The following is a 15,938-nucleotide window of genomic DNA, read 5'->3' as shown; positions in this document are numbered from 1 at the left end:
TATTTTTGTATACTAACTCCTAATTTATAACTCTAGCTCTCCAAAGCTGTGTACTCAGCTGCCTAGTCAAATTTTACACATGGAGAAGGCATCTGAAACTCAATATTTCCAAAACTGAACTCTAAATTTTCCTCTAGTGTCTGAACATGCTGCTTTCAGATCCACATGTTTCTTAGTAAATTGCAACTCTGTTCTTTTGGTTGCTTATGCTAAACCACTGCATCATCTTTGACTATTTTTTTCTACATACCTAATACATCGGCAAATCTAGGTAGTTTAGCTTCTTGCCTTCACCTGCTTCCATCCTAATTCAAGTCATTCTCTCTCACTTGGATTACTGGAAGAGCCAGTCTCTCTGCTCCTATACTCCTGAACTCCTGGAACATATTTTTCAAATGGTCTCTAAAGTATTAGTTTCAAAATATGAACTAGATTGTGTTACTACTTTGCATAAAATGCTGCAGTGCTTCCTATCCCACTTCAATTAAGATACAGTCTTTGCTTTGACCTTCAAGGGACTACATGACATGACATAACCAAATGGAACTAGGGCTACCACCATTCTCTTTAGTCGATATACAATGACCTCTTTTGTTTCAAACATGAAAATCCCACTCCTATCTTCAGATCTTTGACAACTGGAAATTGCTGTTTTCTACCCAGGGCACAAATGTAATGGAATGAGATGGCTCACCGCATTATTTCCTCGAAGTCTCAGCTCAAATATTACCTTATCAGAGAGGTTTTCTCTGACCACTTTTGCGACCACAGCATCTGTCATCTCCTTCTATTTTATTATACTACATTTTCTTCATAGCACATATTACTATCTGATATGTTCAACATGCATTAATTTATTTGCTAATTGCACTGGATTGGAAGTTGAAGAGCGCAGGGATTTATTTGCAGATACATTCCTAGTGCTGGCGGTGTTTGTTGAGTGAATGAATGAAATTCTAGTTAAAGAACTTTTTTCTTTTTGAGACCGGGATTTTTTTTTTCATTTTTTTTCTGCTTTTATTTTAGGTTCAGAGGGTACATGTGCATGTTTGTCATATGGATAAGTTGCAGGGGTTTGGTGTACAAATTATTTTTTCATCACCCAGGTAATGACCATAGTATCTGATAGGCAGTTTCTCCATCCTTGCCCTCAAGTAAGCCCCAGTGTCTATTGTTCCCTTCTTAGTATCCATTTGTACTCAATGTTTAGCTCCCGCCTAAAGAAAGAACATGCAATATTTGGTTTCCTGTTCTTGTATTAATTTGCTTAGTATTATGTATGGCCTCTAACTCCACCCATGATGCTGCAAAACACATGATTTTGTTATTTTTTTACAGCTGCATAGTATTCCATGGTGTATATATACCATATTTGCTTTTTCCAGTTCACCATTGCTGGCATCTAGGTTGATTCCATGTGTGTCTTTGCTGTTGTGAATAGTGCAGTGATTCACATACACATGCATGTGTCTTTACGGTAGAACAATTTATACTCCTTTGGGTATATATCCAATAATGGGATTGCTGGGTTGAATGTTAGCTGTGCTTTAAGTTCTTTGAGAAATCTCCAAACTGCTTTCCACAGTGGCTAACCTACTTTATATGCCCAATAGCAGTGTATAAGCATTCCCTTTTATCTGCAACCTCATCAGCATCTGTTATTTTTTCACTTATTACTAGATTTGCATTTCTCTAATGATTAGTGATGTTGAACACTTATTTTTATGCTTGTTGGCCATGCGTATGTCTTCTTTTGGGAAGTGTCTGTTCATGTCATTTGCCCATTTTTTAATGAGGTTGTTTGCTTATTGAGTTGACTTCCATATAAATGCTGAATATTAGACCTCTGCCTGATTTATACTTTTTCAAATTTTTCTCACATTCTGTAGTTTGTCTGTCTATTCTGTTGGTAGTTTCTTTTTCTGTGCAAAAACTCTTTTAATTAGGTCCCACTTGTCAACTTTTGTTTTTGTTGCAATTGCTTTTGGAGTCTTTGTCATAAAATTTTTGCCAGGGTCTCTGTCCAGAATGGTATTTTCTAGGTATTCCTGTAGGTTTTTCTAAATAGTTTTAGATGTTATATTTAAGTCTTTAATCCATCTTGAGTTGACTTTTGTGTATGGTGAAAGGAAGGAATTCAATTTCTGTCTTCTGTGTATGGGTAGCCAGTTACCCAGCACCATTTATTGAATAGGGAGTTCATTCCCTATTCTGTTCCATTGGTCTATGTGTCTAGTTCTGTAACAGTACCATGCTGTTTTGGTTACTGTAGCCTTGTAGTATAGCTTGAAGTTGGGTAGTGTGATACTTTCAGCTTTCTTCTTTTTGCTTAGGATTGCTTTGGTTATTCAGGCTCTTGTTTGGTACCATATGAATTTTAAAACTGTGTTTCCTAATTCCGTGAGAAATGCCATTGGTAGGAATAGCACTGAATGTATAAATTGCTTTGGGGAGTATGGCCATTTTAACAATATTGATTTTCCTGTCCATGAGCATGAAATGTTTGTTTTTGTTTTTCATTTGTTTGACATCTTAAAGACATTTCTGATCCATGATCTTAAACAGTGTGGCTGCTACCACATGATCCCTGATTACCAAGTATGTTTTCATGTCCTGTGCAGAAGCATTCTTCTGTGCCTCTCTTTAATACTCCTGAAAGATATCAATTAGTTAAGCTTTATGTGTGCATGTCTTTTATTGTTTGTTGGAACATTAAAAGAATCACAACACAGAAGAGCCTTCTTCTCTTGATCTTAAGAAAAGACTTCTTCCAACTGAGTAGACAACTGAGTTTCCAAAGGAAGAAGAAGAATGTTATTTTCAACTATTTTCTCATGTTTTGATTAGGACAGAATGGTCTTATTCCTTCCGAAAGAGTTTTTCTCCTTGCCACGTGATAAAAGCATTCTCTCAATGAGTCATCAAAAAAATCATACATTTTCTCGATTTGGTTTGTAGCAGAAAACATAGCCCTATTACCTTGATTCCATTCCTTTTATCTCCAAAATTTTCTTTCACCTTAGATCTTGTAATCTATGAAGCATTTAGTTTAAATATCTTATTTTCTTTTTTTGGTTAATAAAAATCTTCTCCCTCGATTTTAGCCTTAAAATTTTTTACCAAGATAGTATTTTAATAAGAGTTTTCTTGGCCCAGAAGGGCATGGGTTCTTCTGTGGTAATGGATGATGTTCCTTGTATCTCGCATAGAGATGGTCTCAATCACAATGATCATAAGAGGTGACAGACTCAACTATATGTTGGCTCTTTCACATAACACTGGGAAAATTTTTGGAAAACACTTACAGGACCTTTTTGGCATGGAATCACAAACTAGTGGTTCATATGCGAATTTTAGCCCCCAGATGTGTGTGCTTGACATGTCATAGTCCCTAAGGCTGCATGTTTTATTATACCCACTGCTTCTTACAAATATGCATTGCCAACCTGGACCCTGCAGGCATTTGTGTCTGACCCAGAAGACCCATAGAACTTCAATCACTGCTGCTCTTGGTCTTTCCTCACTAGGCTTCAGATCATTTACCCTTTAGCTTCATTTTACCCATGACTACAGTTAATGTCAGGCTGTTGACCATACATCAATTAGGAGATTCCACAGCCACTGTCTATAGACTTCAGCTAGAATGCTTCCTTCTAGCATTACAGAAGCTCTTTCTGAACAAAACTTATTTTTAGAAATGCAGCATAGTGATTTTTTTTCTAAAAGTAAAGTTTGAATATCTGTTTTATTTAGAAGCCTAGGGGACATTATGGCTGAGGAAATACATTCTTCAGCCAAAGGACTTGATCATATTGTCCTTACAGATGACACTGGGTATTTTGCTAGAGTAAGGATAATAAAATTAGACTTGTCATCCTTGTTTAGGAAACTGAGAAGTAAATGTGTAGCATAACGGTGCTGGCTCAGGCATTTAGATCTGAGCAAAAGGAGCAATAACAAGATTCCAATTTTTAGTAGCAGGTACCACCTGGCCTTAGTGCCTATTCTGGGCAAAGCCACTACTCAAGGTCACAATCTCAAGTCTTTCTTCAATAAATGCCTTGCAATATGTAGTAACTTTAGCATCTGTTTTAGACTTCCATATAGTTATTCTCTTTTGCATCCAAAACTCCCCACTACAAAATGAGTCCTGTTTCAATCTTTGCTGTATCTAACTTACCTTCCAAGAAACAATCACTCAAAAAAAATCTTGATCCTCCCCTTCACTCTTGACATTGCCTTGATATCGGGACTATTCTGCTGGATGAAAACACAAGAATTTATTGTTAACCAGATTAGTTATCAGGCAGGGAAAAATTTCAGGCAAGCTACCTGCTACAGAACTAGGAGAGACCTAAGCAGGTTTGGAGCCTCAGTGTGTACCCTTTATTTATACGCTTTAAAAAAGTCCCAGAAGTTTAACAATATGCCTTTTGGTCAATTGCCATGGGTTACTTTCATAACAAAGAAGTCTTTCTATATAAATTCTTAGTTTTCAGAGTGTAAACTTTTACGTTTATTCATGCTTTCCCACAGCATACTCAGGAACTTATTCAAGTAATATAAAATATGGAAAAGTAGCTGGAGCATAAAGAGTAATGCCCAGTTAACACAGCCCCCACACTTTACGTCACACAAAATGTGTTTGTTAGTTCATGCACTGTAAGCAGTGTGGCTCTTAAAGGAATTGTGGCCTCCACTACACTTCAAGCTTTCCACAGGCTCACAAGTTTGTGTATTATAATTCTTTGTGCCTGAACATTAGCTCACTAATCATGCCTTCCCTGTGGATGTGTGGACCACAAGGACCCTTGTTTATTTTGTCTGTCAATTCTGAACAATGGTATTTTCCACAATATTTTATGTGAGTCTATATAGTCCAGGCTTTTTGTGAAAAACTGTGTTTTAAGACTTTATAGAGACAACAAGTGTTATTAGGTAAGAAAAACTGAACTCTTTATGACAGAATCCATATGACAGAATCCACCAGAAACACTCTATTAATAGACAATACAAGCTAATTTCAGATATGCATATGTAAGTGTCATTGTAGGAGTACAAATTGCACTCCCTATTTGTACAATCAATAGGGAGTGTGGGAATTCAGCGTTAACCACAAATTTCCTTTCACTGGTGCATTGATGAATGCCTACATACTGACTGGGTAAGGGAAATTACCTTTTTTTCTCATTACCCTGGTTCTGGTATTTCTTTACCTTCCTCTATACTCAGAGAAATTCAAATCAGATTCATAACCTTCTTGCATTAGAAAATATCAACTCAAAGATTGGTTAATCTTTGTCTTCAAGTGCTTATAGTTTAGATGTTTTAAGGACAAACAATTTTAAAAGATCTGTTCCTATTTCTGTTTGCTAATGCACAAATATGAACAAATGTACCAATTTCAGATCATAAATCTCTCTTCTACTTGATACATTGTCTCTTTTTTGTCTCTGTCATAGATTCAGAGGAATTTATAATCCTCCTGCTTCTTTTCAGAAACAGGAAAAACACTGGTGTCGGAGTTGTAAAGAGCAGGAGAGTTACTTTTTTTTTTTTTTTTTTTTTTTTTGGAGATGGAATCTCGCTCTGTTGCCCAGGCTGGAGTGCAGTGGCGTGATCTCGGCTTACTGCAACCTCCTCCTCCTGGATTCAAGCAGTTCTCCTGCCTCGGCCTCCCAGGTAGCTGGGAGTAAAGGCACGCACCACCATGCCTGGCTAATTTTTGTATTTTTAGTAGAGACAGGGTTTCACCATGTTGGCCAGGCTTGTCTTGAACTCCTGACCTCAGGTGATCTGCTAGCTTCGGCCTCCCAAAGTGCTGGGATTATGGGCACGAGCCACTGTGCCTGGCTGAGAATTACCTTCCTATAAGCATTTTTTTAAGCTCTTTGCCATATACTTATTTCTATATATTCATTCATTATTTCCTAATTCCTTTCCTTCTTCCACTTGGCCCCCAACAACCAGTGGTGGGACCTGGAATATAAAACTGTCTAATTTGTACCTCTAGACTGCTCTACTATTCAACTATTTTGTTACAGGGCTCAGAATCTACCTTCCCAGTATTTGTAGCTTCTTATATTTGTTCACACATTGTTATAACTTAAGAAAGATGCTAGTCTTGCCTGGAAAATCCCTGGCACTGTGAGAGTCAGGTAATATCCTGGAAAAAAATCTTTTAGAAAGATGATTAGCCATGATAGATGATTAGCCATGATATTACACCTGATCTTCTAGTTTCTTCCTACACTCTCATCACCTTGGTAAACCCAGATAACAAGAGATGAGAGGTTTCTAGTACTTATCTAGCCTAAGAGCTTTTGCATCCTGTACTGCATCACAATTACAACCTTGCCAAATAAGCCACAGATAGATTACTGAGTCTCCCAGTGCATGAGTTAAAAACCCCAACTCTCTTATATTTAGGGAAGACAAACATGCATTATTCACTTTTTTCTATATATTTATATGCAGGTAACTGGCTCTAAGAATATACAACTTCAGACCCACAAAGAGGCACTCTTAAGTGATAAACTGGAAACAAAGGGAATACTATGTGCTTATTTTATATGTATGACACATAACGTATACTATTAGGTTTTGAGGAAAGGATGAAATGTCATATCTCTAAGAGAAAATGCAAAAGGGACAAGTTCAAATATGTCTGCTCCTGTTAAATCTCTTTCTATTTTAGTATTAATCATCCAATTAGATTTGAATATGCTTTTGTTTCTTTGTAGTACTCATTGCTCTTTATGACTCAAATTCTCATTCTTAGCTGGTATCTGGTAAGGCTGACTTGCAAGGACTCATAAGTGATTGTGTGAAAGCAAAATCTGCTTAATTCTCAGGCTAATCTTTTAAAAACTTTTCTACTCTGAGTTTAATAGAATTGACATCATCCATCTGTACACCAAGACTAAGGCTATACTAGTGATTTTGTGGCTGTGTCAATTATTTTCCAGAAATTTTAACATGTCAGAAAAACTCATGATAACAGTCACTGTGTACCTCACAAGAACCTCCATATTTCAATCATCTGCCAATGGAAAGCTTTAAGCACACTATGTTATTTGCACATCTAAAATGTATATTCTTTGCAATGAGTCACCTGTTGTCTGTCTTACAGGCATTTCCTTTGAGCACTCATCATGACTGTTCATTGACATTTCTGTGTTGGAATTAATTAAAGTATTGAGGCAAATTTAACGTTTCCACAGTATGGCAAATAGGTACTGAAAAGTTCTGAGTAATAAATGTGGAGCATCGATCACAGGGCCACACAATATACATTTAACAGATGAACTGTGAATTGTCAAGGTTATAGTCTTACCTGGTTCTGGATAAGGAAAAGGAATGTTCCCATGACGTGAACTGCTAATGAGTAGAGCAGACTATGTCTCCATACCACAAGCTGTTGTTGATTTATGTTCTTGATCTCATAGGGCATTCATTGACACCAAACATTTTTATCAAAATAACACTTGTATCCCATCCTCCATGAAAATGTGTCCAAAAAAGCCTAGCCTACTTTAATAATCAGTTTCTAAAAGAATGTGGAGGCAGGTTCAGCATATGATCTGAAGGATTTATCTCCAACAGAGCTATCCAGGGTACAGAGCCCTCCGTGTCTAAATCTGATTTACTGCTTGTTCCTACCTTGAGAGCGTTGCCCTGTAATTTTCAACTGCTCTCATTTTAGCTTTGGCTTTGACTCCACTTTTCCATATGTCAGATAACTCATAAATCATCCGCCTGCCTAAATCTCTATCCATCCTTTTGCTTTCTTAGCCCAATTACCAGCAGTTGGTCCTAAGAGGTATGCTAACTGAGAATACCATCTCTTTTCCTGCCTTATATCAACAACCTATACCCAAGCCACTATCCTGGGAAGTATCTCTGATTCTCCTAGAGCTAAAAGGAAGAAAGAATCAGAATATATTTAAAACCTGGGAATTTGATTCATTTATGATCAGAAGTACATTCTTCAACTCTCTAAGGAGAATAAGCCATGTAACCTATTCTATAAGATTTCCAGTTCAAGAAAAAAGTTCCCGGTCAGCCTAACTAGAAAATTAAGTGGGACTCAAGGATTTTACCTAGACTTGAGAGTGGGTTCATCTGATCGCACAAATAAGCCTAAGTCAAGATCAAAAACATAAACTTCACAACAGGAGCTTTGTACTTTCTCACTTGAACGAAAGGATGTGAACAACAAATTGTGGCTCTGAGTATTTTTGAGGTACTTTGTCCTGTGGGACTCTCTGGAATCAGAGAAGAATCATGAGCTGATGTGGAGGCCTAGAAGCAGTAAGAGAATCCTTCACATGCAGCCTAAAGGCAAATAAATGTTCAGCCTGTCTTGGGATACAGAGACCAGACAGGATGAACTTTCACAAGCTGAAGAGAGAGGAGGACAGGACTCTCAATATCTGTGTGAGCAACCTGATGACCCAAAGGGACCACACAGGTCATACCTTGGAACCTGAAACCGAGAACATTAACTGAACATCATTTGGTAGAAAATGTCTTGGTATTTGTCACTAGTCAGTATTCAACTGCGTAACTGCCTTTCAGTTTTTTTTTTAGTTGTCCTTGTAATTATTTTTGCTTTTTGAGAAAAATGTTCAATACAAAAATGAATGCCCTTTGGATTTACTATGTCAAAGACTTTACAAATAAAATCATATTGATAAAGCAGGAATAATATAGATTAGCACCAAGGTAACTTTTAACAATATTTTGAGAGGAGAGGATTCTAGGAAGATGGTGGAGTAGGAACCTCCAGGAATACATTGCCCCACCTAGACAACAATTGCACTGGCAGAATTTGTCTGATGTAAGTATTTGGGAACTCTGGAGTCTGCTGAAGGCTTGGAACTTCCAGAGAAAAGTCTTAGAAAGTAAATTGTAGTTAATATCTGTTCATTTTCAGCATTTATCATGGTAGCAGACACTCATTTCCACGTCTTAGCCACATGGCAAGCAGCTGTGCTCCTGTGTTCCTGGAACAGTTTGCAAACAGCTTGCTTGAGTGAAGGTGGGTAAAAAGGAACCTGTCTTTGAAATACCTACAATCTGTGCTCTGGTTCCTGATTGCTGCTTCTGCTGACACAGGTGTAGACAAAGAGATGCTCCTGCATTGTTGTAAATTCCTATCCTAGCTGAAGTGACTTCTAGGAGAGTGAAACAGCTGACACCCTTTTCCACTTACCTTCATTTTTCTTTTTTCATTTTGGGAGCCAGAAATTGAAGAGAAGGACATTGAATACAACTGCATATGTGGGGAAAATTAAAAAGCAACCATGCATACCCATGGGAAGGCTCAAAAATGGCCTCCAGAAACAATGTAAATGACAGCAAACCCAGGATAGGGGCAGAATGTGATTTCCAGAGATTTTTAGATTTAAATGTATAGTTTTCAACAAGAAATTCACAAAGCATATGATGTGGTTTGGCTCTGTTTCCCCACACAAATCTCATCTCTAAGCCTGGTGGAAGGTGACTGAGCTGTGGGGGCAGACTTCCCCTTTGCTATTCTCATGATATCTGGTTGTTTGATAAGTGTGGCACATCCTCCCAACTCCCTCTCCTCCTTGCTTCTCCTTCCAGCATGATTCCAAGTTTCCTGTGGTCTCCCCAGCAATGCAGAACTGTGAGTCACTTAAACCTTCTTTTCTTTATTAATTACCCAGTCTCACATAGTTTTTTATAGCAGTGTGAAAATGAACTACTATACAAAATTGGTACCAGGAGAGTGGGACACTGCTATAAACATAAAATGTGGAAGCAACTTTGGAACAGTTTGGAGGGCTCAGAAGAAGATAGAAAGATGAGGGAAAGTTTGACACTTCCTAGAGACTTGTTGAATGGTTTTGACTAACAGGCTGATAGTGATATGGAAAATGAAGTGCAGGCTGGAGAAGTCTCAAATGGAGATGAGGAACTCATTGGGAACTGGAGTAAAGGTCGCCCTTGCTATGCCTTAGCAGCATTTTGCCCCTGCCCTAGTATCTGTGGAACTTTGAACTTGAGAGAGATGATTTCGGGTATCTGACAGAAGAAATTTCCAAGCAGCAAAGCATTCAAAAGGTAACCTGGCTTTCTCTAAAAGCATGTGCTCATATGTGTTCACAAGAGAGGGTCTGAAATTTGAACTTATGTTTAAAAGGGAAGCAGAGCATTATGTTTGAAATATTTGCAGGCTGACCATGTACTAGAAAGGAAAAACCCATTTTCTAAGAAGAAATTCAAGCTGGCTGCAGAAATTTGCATAAGCAATGAGCCAAATGTTTGTTAATAGCCAAGACAATGGAAAAAATGTCTGCAGGGCATTTCAGAGAGCTTCATGGCAGCCCCTCCCACACAGGCCTCAAGGCCTAGGAGGAAAAAATGGTTTTGTGGGCTGAGCCTAGGACCCTGCTGCTCCAGTTCCAGCCATGGCTAAAAGGGGCCAATGGACAGCTTGGGCCATGGCTTCAGAGGGTGTAAGCCCCAAGCCTTGGCAGGTTAGACGTGCTGTGGGGCCTGCAGGTGCACAGAAAGCAAGAATTAAGGTTTGTGAACCTCTGCCTAGGTTTGAGAGGATGAATGAAAACATGTCAATGTCCAGGCAGAAGTCTGCTGCAGGGGCAGAGCCCTCATGGAGATCCTGTGCTAGGGCAGTGCAGAAGAGAAATGGGGTGTCAGAGTCCTCAAAGAGTCTCCACTGTGACGCTGCCTAGTGGAGCTGTGAGAAGAGGGCCACAGTCCTCCAAACCCCAGAATGGTAGATCAACAGCCTGTACTATGCACCTGAAAAAGCCGCAGGCACTCAACACCAGCCTGTGAAAGCACCCATGGGGGCTGTACCCTGCAGAGCCACAGCTGCCCAATGCCTTGGATGTGAGATGTGCAGTCAAAGAAGATTATTTTGGAGCTTGAAGATATAATGCCTGCCCTGTTGGATTTTGGACTTGCATGGGGCCTGTAGCCCCTTTGTTTGGGCCAATTTTTCCCATTTGGAATGGGAACATTTACCCAATGCCTGTACCCCCATTGTATCTTGGAAGTAACTAGTTTTTGATTTTATAGGCTCAGAAGTGGAAGGGACTTGCCTTGTCTCAGATGAGACTTTGGGGGACTCGTGGGAAGGCATGATTGGTTTTGAAATGTGAAAGGAACGTGAGATTTGGGAGGGGCCAGGGTGGAGCGATATGGTTTGGCTGTGTCCTCAACCAAACCTTATCTCAAATTATAATCGCCACATGTTGGGGGAGTAGTCTGGTGGAAGGTGACTGCGAATGAACTTTCCCCTTGCTGTTCTTGTGCTAGAGTTCTCATGATATCTGGTTGTTTGTTAAGTGTCTGGCACTACCCTTGTCTGCCCCCTCTCTCCTGCTGCCGTGTGAAGTAGGTCCTTGCTTCTCCTTCAACTTCTGCCATGATTGTATGTTTCCTGAGGCCTCCTCAGCCATGTGGAACTGTGAGTCAATCAGTCTCAGGTATTTCTTTATACCTGAGACTATAAAACTCAGGTAGTTCTTTATAGCAGCATGAAAACAGACTAATATAGCATAAATTCACAAAGCATACAAAGAAACAGGAAAGTATGGCCAGTTCAAAGCCAAAAAAAAAGATCAAGAGAAACTGTCCCTGATGGCAAATATATTAGACAAAGGCTATATATATATGTAAAATATATATACATATATATAAAATATATATACATATATATACACATATAATATATATACATATATATTTGCCAAAAAATAAAGTATACACTGACGTATGATAAATGTATACAATGTAGAATTAGTGAATTAAGCTAATTAGCATAATGATTACCTTATATATTTGTCATCTATTCCTCCTAACAGAAACTTTGTACCATGTGACCAACATTTCTGCAGTCCCTAAAGTGAGTCATTTGTAGACACAATATAGTTGGATCATGTGTTTTTAATCCATTCTGCTAATCTCTGTGTTTTGATAGGAGCGTTTAATCCATTTATATTTAAAGTAATTACTACTGAGGGACTAACTAGCATCATTATGCTCTTTGTTTTCATATGCTTTATAGTCTTTCCCGCCTTTCTATATTCTTTTCCATTTAGTTTGTTTTGTAGTAATATATTTAAATTCCTTACTCATTTTCTTTGGGGTATATTTTATATCTACTTTCTTTGTGGTTACCGTGAAGATGGGTTTATACCAACCTAACTTTAAAACATACAAATCCTCTGCTCCTTTATAGCTGTGTCCCCATCCCTTTTAGTTGATGTCACAAAACTACATGTTTATACATTGGTGTGCAGAAACAAACTATTAAGTTTTTTAAGTGTATTTTTCTCTTAAGTTATATAAAACCAAATCTGGCATTGCAAACAAAAGTTACAGTAATACTAGATTTTAGACTAATAATCATTCTAAAAAATGTATTCATTTAAAAAAATCATCTAGAAAACAAAAGAGGAGTTATAAGCTCCTGGTACAATAATGCTTCCTTTTGTAATTATCCATATTTACCTTTATTGAGAATTTTATTTCTTCATATGGCTTTAAGTTACCATCTACAGTCTTTTCATTTAACTCTAAGGACTCCTTAGAATATTCTTTTTGCAGGGTAGGTCTAATGATAATAAAATTACTCAGATTTTGTTTCTTTGAGAATGTGATCTCCCTCACTTTTAAAGGACAGTTTTGGCAGATGCAAAGTTTCTAATGAGAAACCTGCTGATAATCTTATTGAGAATACCTTGTATGTGATAAATTGCTTCCTTCTTGCTACTTTCAAGATTCACTATTTGTTTTGTCTTTCAAAAGTTAGATTATAATGTATCTTGGTGTGAGTTGACCTAGGCAATGCCATTCAGGACATAGGCATGGGCAAGGACTTCATGACTAAAACACCAAAAGCAATGGCAACAAAAGCCAAAATTGACAAATGGGATCTAATTAAACTAAAGAGCTTCTGCACAGCAAAAGAAACTACCATCAGAGTGAACAGGCAATGTACAGAATGGCAGAAAATTTTTGCAATCTACCCATCTGACAAAGGGCTAATATCCAGAATCTACAAAGAACTCAAACAAATTTACAAGAAAAAAAACCCATCAACAAGTGGGTGAAGGATATGAACAGACACTTCTCAAAAGAAGACATTTATGCAGCCAACAGAGACATGAAAAAATGCTCATCATCACTGGCCATCAGAGAAATGCAAATCAAAACCACAGCAAGATACCATCTCACACCAGTTAGAATGGCGATCATTAAAAAGTCAGGAAACAGTAGGTGCTGGAGAGGATGTGGAGAAATAGGAACACTTTTACACTGTTGGTGGGACTGTAAACCAGTTCAACCATTGTGGAAGAGACAGTGTGGTGATTCCTCAAGGATCTAGAACTAGAAATACCATTTGACCCAGCCATCCCATTACTGGGTGTATACCCAAAGGATTACAAATCGTGCTGCTATAAAGACACATGCACACGTATGTTTACTGCGGCACTATTCACATTAGCAAAGACTTGGAACCAACCCAAATGTCCATCAATGATAGACTGGATTAAGAAAATGTGGCACATATACACCATGGAATACTATGCAGCCATAAAAAAGGACAAGATCATGTCCTTTGTAGGGACATGGTTGAAGCCGGAAACCATCATTCTGAGCAAACTATTGCAAGGACAGAAAACCAAACACCGCATGTTCTCACTCATAGGTGGGAATTGAACAATGAGAATGCTTGGACACAGGAAGGGTAACATCACACACCAGGGCCTGTCGTGGGATGGGGGGCTAGGGGAGGGATAGCATTAGGATAAATATCTAATGTAAATGACGAGTTAATGGGTGCAGCACACCACCATGGCACATGTATACATATGTAATAAACCAGCACATGGTGCACATGTACTCTAGAACTTAAAGTATAATAAAAGAAAAAAACAAAGCTGAATAACAGGACCGATTGATGAGAGTGTAGATAGATGTAGATAGACGCATCTCTTCTGGAGAGCATGCCAGTCATACTTGGTCAACCTAAGTATTCCATAGCTCTGAGCAACCATTCCACTGCAGAGTATATATCTTAAAGTCCCTGAGAGGTCCACATGGGGATGAATATAAGAAGGTGCACTGCATTGTTGTTTGTGGTACCAGTGAGTTTGAGGCAAGCGAAATGTGAATGCATACCCTGGAGTACTGTGCAGTCGTTAGCAGCAACAGACTAAACACACACATAGTGATTTGAATGGACCCCGAAACCACATTATGCTGATTGTACAAAAAAAACTAGAGAAACCTATAACATACTCTTTCTGTGAACTAAATACATGTCACGATATGTCAAGAATTTGTGCAAATACACATACACATTAAATATGTTAGAATATTTGTCTGTAGTAAGGAAGGAGGAGAAAGGAAGTGAGTCATGAGTATAAGAGGGAATAAATAAATAAAACAAGAGAGGGATCTTGCATGGACCAGTGATGATAATGACCCATTAATGAGCTTGTAAGAATGAATAGCTCAAACTTCTGTACCCGAGTTTACAAATAAATAAGTAAAATATGATGTTGTCCTTTTTTTAAAAAAAAAAAAGCAATAAAACAAGCTAGGTTCTTTGATGAGATCAACAAAATTTACAAACCTTTATCTAGATGTCTAAGAAAAAAGACTAAAATTACTAAAATTGAGAGGGAAAGTGGACCATTTCCAACAGTTCTACAGAAATAAAAAGGACTATGAGTATCACAAAAATTTTATGTTTACAAATTAAATAACCTAGACGAAATGGGCAGATTTCTAGAAATAAAAAACTTGCCAAGACTAGACGCTGACAGGGATGCAGTGAACAGGGAACACTTCTACACTGCTGGTAGGAATGTAAACCAGTACAGCCACCATGGAAAACAGTGTGGAGATTCCTTAAAGAAAGAACTAAAAGTAGAACTACCATTGGATCCAGCAATCCCACTACTGGGTATGTACCCAGAGGAAAAGAAGTCATTATTCGAAAAAGATACTTGCACATGCTTGTTTATAGCAGCACAATTGCAAAATCGTGGAACCAAGTCAAATGCCCTTCAATCAATGAGTGGTTAAAGAAACTGTGTTATACATATATGATGTAATACTACACAGCCATTAAAAGAAATGAATTAACAGCATTCGCTGTGACTTGAATGAGATTGTAGACGATTATTCTAAGTGAAGTAACTCAGGAAGGGAAAATCAAACATCGTATGTTCTCACTGATGTGTGGGAGCTAAGCTATGAGGACGCCAAGGCATAAGAATGATACAATGGACATTGGGGAATTGGAAGGGAAAAGTGGGAGAGGGGCAAGGGATAAAAGACTGCAAATATGGTGCAGACCAAAATCTCACAAATCATGAAACCAAATACCACCTGTACCCCAATAATGTATGGAAAAATAAAGTTTCAATAGACCTAAAATTATAAGATTAATTGAAATCTCCTGACAGTTAAAAAAAAGCCTTAATATCAATCCTTTTAATACTTTTCCAGGTCGGGTGTGGTGGCTCACACCTGAAATCCCTGCACTTTGAGAAGCTGAGGCAGGAGGATTGCTTGATCCCAGGAGTTCAAGACCAGCCTGGGCAACATGGTGAGACCCTCTCTCTACAAAAAATACAGAAAATAGCTGGGAGTAGTGGTGCATGCCTGGAGTCCCAGCTACCCCGGAGGCTGAGGTAAGAGAATCACTTGAGGCTGCAGTGAGCTTGATCTTGCCGTTGCACTCCAGCCTGGGTGAGAGAGTGAGACCCTGTTTCAAAAAGAAAAAAAAAAAATTTTTTTTTCAAAAAAGTTAGAGGAGAAAACACTTCCTCACTCATTCTATAAGGCCAGCATTATCAAAGCTGGACAGAAACATACTACAAAAAAGTAAACCACAAACTAATATCTTTGATGAAAAAAAT

The 15,938-nt window shown here is 38.2% G+C and overlaps 1 long non-coding RNA gene across 1 annotated transcript in view; it reads right to left on the bottom strand.

Moving 5' to 3' along the window:
• Nucleotides 1–1,892: 1,892 nt before the first annotated feature.
• The window catches only part of LOC129526645 (uncharacterized), a 332,433-nt gene continuing 318,387 nt past the window's right edge, over nt 1,893–15,938 (bottom strand). The window contains exon 3 of the long non-coding RNA XR_008671354.2: nt 1,893–4,257. This is a non-coding gene — a long non-coding RNA (uncharacterized lncRNA). The remainder of the gene's footprint in view (nt 4,258–15,938) is intronic.

The sequence above is a fragment of the Gorilla gorilla genome, chromosome 15, assembly GCF_029281585.2.
Source record: "Gorilla gorilla gorilla isolate KB3781 chromosome 15, NHGRI_mGorGor1-v2.1_pri, whole genome shotgun sequence".
Classification (NCBI taxonomy): Eukaryota; Metazoa; Chordata; class Mammalia; order Primates; family Hominidae; genus Gorilla; species Gorilla gorilla.
The sequence above is the reverse complement of the archived record's forward strand: the minus strand, read 5'-3'. Positions and strand labels throughout refer to the sequence as shown.